This window comes from Rhagoletis pomonella, unplaced genomic scaffold (genome assembly GCF_013731165.1).
Source record: "Rhagoletis pomonella isolate Grant_MI unplaced genomic scaffold, Rhpom_1.0 Rhpom_scaffold_00006, whole genome shotgun sequence".
NCBI lineage: Eukaryota > Metazoa > Arthropoda > Insecta > Diptera > Tephritidae > Rhagoletis > Rhagoletis pomonella.
In genome coordinates this window covers 35307354-35317760 of record NW_023458560.1, presented here as the reverse complement: position 1 = coordinate 35317760, position 10407 = coordinate 35307354, and the positions used below count along the sequence as shown (strand labels likewise).

The 10407-nt window shown below is 33.1% G+C and overlaps 1 protein-coding gene across 1 annotated transcript in view; it reads right to left on the bottom strand.

Moving 5' to 3' along the window:
• LOC118740647 (CD109 antigen) overlaps positions 1-10407 on the bottom strand; it is a 158186-nt gene that overhangs the window by 142634 nt on the left and 5145 nt on the right.

Here is a 10407-nt window from a genome sequence, read left to right as displayed (position 1 = left end):
AAAAAAGAATTATATATAATCGTCTTTTATGATTTTTCTGTTTTAATTTCTTAACAAACCAGTTTATTGGGAGGGAATATTTTGCAAAATTAATAGAAATATATTGACCCTTAATGAGTCAAAATGAAACGCAATTGAACGCAGTTTATGTACATTAGCCTGCATCACTCTCCATACAAAAAAAAATACCTTTAAAAATTTAATTTTTTTATGAATCAAATAGTTTTTTTGTGTATTAAAAAAAAGTCATTTCAGATGACAAAAAAGCTTTAAAAATCTGCATACAAATATTAAAAAAAAATTCTACGGATTTTTGATGCTATTTTTGAACTTTTTTCAAAGGTTGGTTTAAAAAAAACTTGAATAACTCAACCAAAACTTCACCGATTTATACCTTTCCACTGATTCTTTAAAAGTCTAAATCGGTATAATTTTAGCCCAGCTATTCAAGATTTCTTAGACCAATCTTTGAAAAAGTTATAAAAAGCAGCATCATACATAAATCGCAGTATTATGATTCCGTTAAAAATTTAAGAAATATTTTTATGAAGCTTTTTTAAGCCTAAATTCTTTTTTCGTCTGTGAGGATTTTTTTCAAAACTAACAAAAAGAGAACAATACTTTGCGGAGTGCCCGTATTGACTCTACGCTGGGTGCAGGCACTTCCCCACCCCCCACGACAGTTCTGTCTCGCAGAAAGCTCTAGATAAGCCTTATTAGGTTGGTTTCATCCCATCCAAGCCTTGGGGATGTACGCGGTCTTCACGCAGTTCGTATAAATAGGAGCCAGCCAATTGCACCACGTTTACAGCGTTTTTGAGCTACGCAGGTATGATACCCTCGGTCACCGGGTACTTGAAGGGTTTTAACCAATTTATCGCCCAGGCCATGTGTAGAGGGAGGTGCAACGGCAGGTGCCTCAACATAGATTTCTCCTGCGGAGAAGATTTATTGACTCCTCATTGGATGATTAATAACACCCTTCCACGCTTTCCCAGAAGATTTTCCATGACTCCCTCTTCTTCGATTCACGTGTCATTAAGGAACCTGTGCGAGTGTATACAGATGAGTTCATTGGTCGCCCTTCTTTCTATATTCTACCTCAGACATAGTTCAATGGGATGCACTTCGGCCTGAAATACAGAGTTAATTTGCCACATGCTAGTGAATAGGAATCTTCTGAGTTGGATACCATAGACTCCAGGGACGACACCATGGTTAGTCTTGCAGCTGTCCGTATACTAAATGAGCGCTGTCTTCCACAATCCAAGCTAAACCAAGGCACAAATTCACAAAACTAATAAGCCATCCTTCCTTTTTTTCTCCACGATACTGTGTCAAAAACTGAAGCCCTTTAGGAATCAACTATTTGGGTGATATAAGTTGGGCTTCAAGAACCAGAATCCATTTCCATCCCTTACTAAAGTAAGCAGTAATGATTGCTAAAGTAAGTACAAAAAATTAGACATGGTTTCGACAAAGCTTGCAGACATGAGCCACTTAACAGTAGTAACAGATTTTATTTTTTGAATTGCTATTAGGCTCAGGGAAACCGGCTCGGATGCTGGACACTCTGGAGTTCTGGAAGTATTTGAATTCTTCCCTGATTAGATAGATTACTGCGCCCCAGAAATGGGTCCCAGTGGCTCCTTCTCCACCTACATTCCCTCAAAAGAGGACTACGCAGGGTGCGGTGAATTTCTTCACGGACAGATCAAAACTTAGAGGCAGGGTTGGTGGAGGTGTCTTCTGTCCGGAACTCTCCATCAAAACTATGTTCAGGCTGCCGGACTTCGCACAGTTAGGCGGCCATCAGGGCCCTGAACAGCACTCGAAATCTGTAAGGGAATGTCTGACCTCTCTATTAAATCGAAATACTTCTTAATAAGGCTAGTTTGGGCGCCGGGTCACAGTGTGACATCGCGGGAAACCAGGGACGCCACTCTAACCAAACCTCATCTAAAACTTGCAGCTGCAGGTGCAAATACATATGTCTGCATTTGCAATTTGTCATTAAAGTCGCAAAAGCTCAATTTTATAATCTGGGCGGCGACATCGCTTGTATGTAAGGTTGCCAGCACTTTTAAAGAAATCTATAGTACTTTTTCAAAAAAAATCTGAAAAAATATAGTACATTTCAAAAATATATAGTATTTAAAAAATAAAAAATAAAAAAACAATGCTTTTTAAGTGTATATCTGTTTTCTCTCTTATGCATTTCTTCTATAAAAAATATAATTCTTTGAAAGTATCATATGCTTTATCGCTATCAATATTTAAATTAATATAAATCAAAAGTTAATTTTTTATTAGTGAGATAATCGCTTTTTTTCTCCATTTCATATTCATAATAGAAAAAACTCCATCTGTGAACGCCGAAGTTTCAGGAATAGAGAGCCGAAACGAAATAATTTTAAGTAAATTTGGTTATTCATTCTAAGTATTCTTAAAAATATTGCCATTTTAGACCTATGAACTTTTATTTTAAAGAATTTTCTTTTAATATTGTTATTTCAGTATAAAAGTCCATTTTAATACACATTTTTTTCAGCAACTTACTGAAATATATTCGTATTTATAATTGAAGAAATATAGTATTTTTTCATAGTATATTACGCAGACGGAAAAAATAGTACAATACTATATATTATAGTACGGTTGGCAACCCTACTTGTATGCGAGAATATAACTTGTATCTATTAGTTTTTTAAAATGTAATACCTCATTATTAGTTTCATTTTTTGAAAGATACAATAAATATATGGGTATTCATGGAAATGCGTAAATGCCTCGTAACCTCGTAAACTTCGTAAATTTGACGAATTTTCCCAAATTTGGATGCATTTGATGCACGATATTTCTATTAAAAGTTAACGAAAAAAATTTATTACGAAAAACATTGCAAATATTAAAAAAATATTCCGACGAATTGATAACATTCTCATTTTTGTTAAGTCGTTTAATTACAATAAATTCCTAATAAATAAATTTAGGGGTACGGAAGGGAAATCGGGGGGGTAAATGGCATGCCCTTGGCGGTAAACTACTCCAATAACCTGGCAACACTAACTATTTCCTATTTAGAAATTATACAGCGCATAGAAAACGTGAATAATTTAATTTAGGGATGCAATGTCGAATAGCTGCAATTAAACTAATTTTCTTAACAGCTATGTATGTAGGTACTTATTTGGAGGCGGTCCAAAATAACTGATTTTTTTTTATAATACTTATAACCAATATGTTTCCTCTAAATGCTAGGAAAAGAGTCGTCTACAATGCAGTATGAGGAAATGTGCAAAGATGTTTAATCAAGCCAAAAAAAAAATTAACTTTCCGCAATTAGTCAATGAAAATAAAATCGTCTTCGTGTTTGAGCTAACATTGAGGCGGAAGCACATCTATGCGTATAAACTTAAGTATACATACATATGTATATATTCGTGCAAAGTCGCGTGATATGCATATTTCTTGGGAACCTTGCGGTGTAAGAAAATAATTTACACACAGCCAACTAAACCCAAAAAAAAAACAAACAAAAACAAGAAAATTGATGTAAAAAAATCAGCAAAAGGTTATTATTATGTGCACATGTACATTAGATTGGTTAAAAAAAATCTACTATTTTTGTTCAAAATTCCCCGTGAAATATTTTGGACATAGTGAAGCCCTGCAAAAGTGGGACTAGGTTAAATACTAGTACAGGACCACGCTACCTAGTAACCAACACTAATAACCAAAATGGTCCAAACATTTGTAAAAAATATGGTTACATTAATATTGCGATGTCATTGGCTCTAACCACCTCTGGTCCAACACTGCATAACATGGGACCAGCTAGATAACTACCCTTTTGGACCATGGACTGAACTTCATAAGATTTGGTATAAACTAAATATTTGATCATTTTGAAAGGTGTTTTTTTTTATTTAAATAGTAAGATCTATTATTTAAAATGCATTTTCTTAAAATTCCGAATCAAATTGCCGATGGGCCACTAAGAGGTGGTGCTCAACACATATATCACTTTTTTACGTTTGAAATGGTCCAGGTCAGCATAACAAGTTAGCATATGTACTTTGATATTACGTCCCAGTAGACCACCTGGTCCTCAAATTTTTGCAGGGAAGATTTAGGAAATATATTGTTTCAATTTCAAATTTCATAACCCGTTCTTTAAGTAAACGCATCGGAATGAGCTATATATCGTTTTGAAGGCTGTAAAAAAAAAGTGTCAAACATAAATTCACTCCTTTAAAAGTTATTCAAGGTTAAATTCGATTTGAATTCGATGAGAATTTCTTTGAAACAGAAGTAATTTTTAGCAAAAAAAACCGACTTCAACTCTCATATAAAAAAAATATATATATATATATATATATATCTCATGATCCACTGATCGGATCTTAACCAGATTAGTATGGGACCACCTCTTCCACTGCAAAAACCTTTCCGATGCAAAAAGAATTATCGATTAATCGGTTGACGTGGTCAAAAGTTATGCGGTAACATACATAAAAAAAATAATATTCCGACGAACTGATAACCTCCTTTTTTGGAAGTCGGTTAAAAATGTTGTGAACAGCAAAACAAATGTCAAAGAAATTCTCACCTACATATGTACATATGTATTCATAAACCAAACCAAACGCCTATAAAGTTAGTTAACAAATAAAGAAAAAAAGAAAGACTATAACAAATATTTACATACATACAGTGGTCGAAAAAAGTTTGACTAGTTTTGACAATTTGTTTTTATTATTTAAAAACGACTTTTCGTTGAAATTGAATACGTTTCTTGAAATTCAATATTTTTCGATCGGAAAGCTCGGTTTTTTTTTAAATTTTTTAATAGTAACCATTTTTAACAGGTCCAAAACCCCACAAAATGCAATGGGGTGACCCATATAAAATACATAGAACTCTTTGAGCGCTTTAAGCGACCTCTGAATATATTTTGAGTTCAAAATAAAAATGAAGGGAGAGGGATTTTTTTCGGTACAATCCTAGGGGGTGAGATCATTAAGACTCCGACTTTACTTTTTTTTTCACCACCCTAATGTACATATGTACATAAGTATGCAGTATCCATGAAAGTTTGTAATTATGCAGCGAAAAACATGCCACAAAAAAATTACTTTTTAAGTGAGAAGTTGTAAACTAAAAATAATTACTTGTTTTTTGTGACCGCTTTGTAATTCTAATTGAGGAGGTTACCTTTTATGTTATTACTCAAAGTAGGTTTCTTGTAGTGGCACACTGAGACGAATAGTTTTAGTTAATAATTTGAGGGGATTAAACTTACGTACATACATAACTACAATGCATTTTATGACCTATAGAGATAATTTTTTTTAGAAAGTTTAAAGAATTTCTTATATAATTTTATGTATGTACATTAGGGCGGGTCGAAAATCTAATTTTTCTCAAATCCCTTGGTAATAGTGAAAATGTATTGTATCATGAAGTCAACAACAAGCCTGCGAAATATTAGTCTTTCATTTTAATTGTAAGAGCCCGCGCATCGACCGCCAAGTGACCCACAGCACACTTATCGAATAAGACCAATTCTTGTTAAAAATGCTGGGTTTAGCCAAAAATTTTGGTGCATATTATTACATAATGAATCCTTTAACGCAAAAGATAAAGTCAAGTATCATTTCGCGCAGCCCTTTATCTTATCGTTAATCTCAAACTCATCTATTTTCAAGAAAATTTTAATTGTTCTCTTGATAATTGCACTGGCCTATAGTCAAAAGATGTAAAGAACAATATTAATATTGCTGGCGTGCATTTAGATCGCTAGTTTGCGATTTTTTGCAAATTTAGGAACAATTTCGGTAGCTCTAATAGAATAGCCATTATTTTCCATCATCGCGGAAAAATTTTGTTTATGCAAATTAGTATGGAAACACTGAACAGGCACAACTTCTAGACACACTAATTGGTTTACTTATGTTTATACATACAATATAAAAATTGCAAATATAAGAAAATGATAAAAAATTTTGTTCAAGATTTTTTCTATTTTAAATAATTTGTTTATAATCTGAACTATTTTAGTCATATTATTATCAAAAATCAGTAACATTAAGTCTCGCCTTCAATTTGTTAATTATTACGCACCGATCGAGTAACATTTACCAAAGTTATATCGAAAAAACTTAAGTGGATTTCCAGTTTTTTTCTAAAAAAATTTCTCTTCAATTGTATAAATAACCTTTAAATAAAAGAACCGGATTACAGAAAACTGTGCAAGCGAGTGACTTTTTTCGTTCAAGCTGAATGCAAAGCAATATCGTCCAATTGGAGAGTCCGCAAAAGGATTTCCCAGGATATGTTAAAGACTATTGCATTTACTTCCACACACTTTTTCACATAATGGAATTAACTAAAATATTTATGTATATCTAAACACTTCTTGCACGTCCCCTACTTTCATATAACGGCAAATTTAGAAACCGCGAAAAATGTGCTTCTGCGGCGACTAATGAAACCATTCCGCACCAGTTTTCAAGACTGCAAAAATGGACTTAAAATGGGCGTTTCTCACCCTAATTGTAATGTATGTAAATACTTATATGTTTGAAACTACTATTAACTTGTCGAACGATTCCTAATCTTTGACAATACATTCATTCATCACGATCTTGAAAACTGACCAAATCGGCGTGACCAAGTCCATGGTCATTTTAATATTATATAAACATTAAAAGGTTTGAAATAAATCTCGTCTCACTTTTTTGTATTTTTCACTTGGTTGCTGAAGTAATGAAGAATTGAAAATTCATAAGGGAAAATCATAGTTTTCTTATTTTTTATTTTAATATCTTAAAAACGTGTAGACTTATTGAAAAATGATAAATGAACGTGAGGTTCTAAATTTAATAGCCCTTAATTTGATATATCGTCATGTTTATAACAATAACGCATTCCATAGATATTACAAGCCAAAGTTTCATTTTCAAAATTCATACACTTTGATTCAATTGCGCGGGCTAAAGATAAGTTTTAAATTAATTTTTCGTGGCCAATAACAATTGGCTGAGACCTAAGACATCATAATATTACTATTACAATGCGGTCAAATGACTTTTATTTTCCCCCATACAAAATCGACCCAGCCTAATGTACATGCATAAAAATATAAAGTTTAATGTACTATGTAGAAATGCTGAAAAGTTGTATTAAATTATAGAAAACGCGCATTGGCGTTCTGCCTGAATAAATGCAGCTACGGGCACCATATTTAGTGTAGCCGAATACCGAACAAAAAATAATGTATGTCAACATTTACACGAAAGCTTTAAATTCTAAAGCATTCTTGGTTATCTTAGATCTTTTAGCCCTGAAAAAGTATCCTATTTTTTACATCTTTTGTGAAAGAAGCGAATAAGCATTTTAAAACTTATTATTTATTTAGCATTAACAGCCCCCAAGAAAAAAATCTGTTTTTTTCGAGATTTTTAGGAATTTTTTGGATTTTTTCGGAACTGTATCAATCATGCATTATTTTAATTTTGGAATTGTTTTCGAGACTTCCCCCCATTTTTTTTACTAAATTTTAGGGGATATTCTGGGAATTTTTTTTTTTAATACTTTCGGCACCTTTCGGTGTTTTTTTGTACAAATATCAATTGGATTTTTTCTGTACTTTTCTTGTATCTTTCTCTGGATTTGAGCAGACATTTCGGGTTTCTTCGTCTTTTATTTTTTGCAATTTTTTTGGAACTTTTTCAGTTTTTTGGGACCTTCGGTGTTGTTTGTGTTTAATTTTTAGGGCTTTTGTCGGAGTTTTCGGTATTTTTCATAAACCATGGGAATTTTTTTCAGGAAAATTTTACCATTTGTTTTTGTCTTCCCCGCTAGCAAAATTGCCGGAAATCTGTTAGATATCCGTCGGACTCGTGGGCAAAACAGTCAGAAATCTATATGATTTTGGCTGATATCGGTCAGAGAAGCGTATGGAGAGGTTGACAGGAAGTCTAACCGACACGACGTGGGAAATTCTAACCGACGATTCTGACGCATATCTAACAGATGTCTGATCAAATAATCATAATCATGGAAAATAAGAATTATCAGACGTGTATGCCCGATATCGGACATAATTCGACCAGATATATCGGATAAGGCCGCTGTGGTATAGTGGTAAGCAGTGCGCGCTTTCACTCATCAACACCTGGATTCAAGCCCTGGTCAAAGCAACATCGCAAAAAAATATAGAAAAAAGGTTTTTTCTTAACAGCGGTCGTCCCTCGGCAGGCAATGGCAAACCTCCGAGTGTATTTCTGCCATGAAAAACAGCTTCGCATAAAAATACACAATCGCCGTTCGGAGTCGGCGTAAAACTGTAGGTCCCTCCGATTTGTGTGACAACATCAAGGCGCACGCCACAAATCGGAGGAGAGGCTCGGCCAAACACTAACATATGTGTAAGCGCCAATCTATTATTATTATTATATCGGATAAGGATATAAATAAAATTCTCCAGACATTTCGCCCAGAAATCTGTACGAAACCTGTAAGATTTGTCTAAATAGTCAACTTTTTATTCCATCTTGTCTGATATCAGAAATTGTCTGGCTAGCTGGGTTGTAAAATAAAGAAGAAAGAAAAATAACAAGTATTTCTTGTTCGAAATAATAAAGGCCAAAAGATGTTTTTTTTGCGTTTCACTTTAAAATGGATATTCGTTACGGTCTCTGCCTTATAGCTGTCCTGCTAACAATATTTTAAATAAACTAAGATTATTGCAGTTCATTAAAAAATGTTATCAACTACAGAGCTTTACATAGAAAAAAAGAAAAAGTTTCTGCATATTGAACCGAACCTTTATATGTTTATGTTATTCGACGCCCTGAATATGTATTTCTAAGTAAATATGGTATAGAATTTTTTGGGAATTAACAGCTAAGGAATCAATAAAAAGTGTGGTGTATCTAAAATATGAATATTTTGAATAAGAAGTGTACAATTAAAGTTTAGACTTGGTCGATTGGATTATGAAAACTTCTAATTCGTTTTCCTCAAAACTATACTTTTCATGTTACACTAGTTCATTATTCCCTACTTGTGGAGGCTAACAGACCTGGGATTCGCATTCAGAGGGTCGCATACCATGGAGTAATCTGTTTTTTTTTTTTTTTTAAACCTGTGTTATCAAACTGTTACATGAAATAAAAAGGTTTTAAAATTTATCTGCCTTTCAAGCCAATTTTCTCTGAAAAAATGTGTGTTTAAAAGCCTACTTAAGATGCGGCCCTAAATCGAATAAATTATGGAGTTATGTGCTGCTTCTCAAGAAATATTCTTGGTTGTTTAAGTGCGACAGTTATTGCTTGAGACGTTATACTGTAAATCTTGTTTTCGTATGCTCCACTCTACGGTATAGTTTTTGTTTATTTTTTAAGTATTATTTACTGGTCCTTTAACACACACGTGTGTACATTAGGGTGGTCCAAAAATGCATTTGAAAAAGTAAAGCCGGAATTTTTATGCTCTCACCCCTTAGGATTGTTCTATATCGAAAAGTATATACCCTTATTTGTTTATTTTGAAATCAAAAAATATTTAAAGGTCGCTAAAAGCGCCCAAAGTTTTCCATGTATTTTATATGGGGAAAAACAACTTTTCATGGAAATGGTATAGAATTTTTAAAAATCCATATATATTTCTATCGGAAAAATCTGTTTATCTGCAGAAAATTCCAAATAATAATACCCATTTGTTTATTTAACAATTTTTTCATCGCAACTATAATTTATTGGTCCACCATAAACCCTCAAAAATCCCGAAAAATGCAATGGGGAGACCAATAAAAAATTGTTAGTATTAAGAAATGGTTAAATAAACAATTGGGTGTTATTACTGAAGAGAACCAGAGTTTTTCGGACGAAAAATATCGACGTTCACGAATTCTATACCATTTCTACGAAAAAAAATTTATTTTTCCCATATAAAAATACATGGAAAACTTTGAGCGCCTTGAGCGGCCTCTAAATATTTTTTTGATTTCAAAATAAAAAAATAGGGTGATACTGTCTTTCGATATAGAACACACCTAATGGGTGAGCATTATGCTGGATTTCCACTAGGCATTAAATGGCAAAAATGACAAATGACAAAGTCGGGCATTAAAAAATAATCGTGTCATTACATTAAAAACATAGTCATTAAGTTCATTTCCACATGGTATTTTTTTAAATGGTATGAATTTTTTGTCATTTCAATGCCTAGTGGAAATTCGGCATTACAATTCCGACTTTACTGGTTTTGGACCGCCCTAGTGTACATACATACATATGTATAACTTCAAACATTTTTGGACAGATCAATAACAATAAGAAATGTCAGAAATGTATGTTAGAACACAAAAAAGGTGGGCGGAAACTACATAGACAAAAA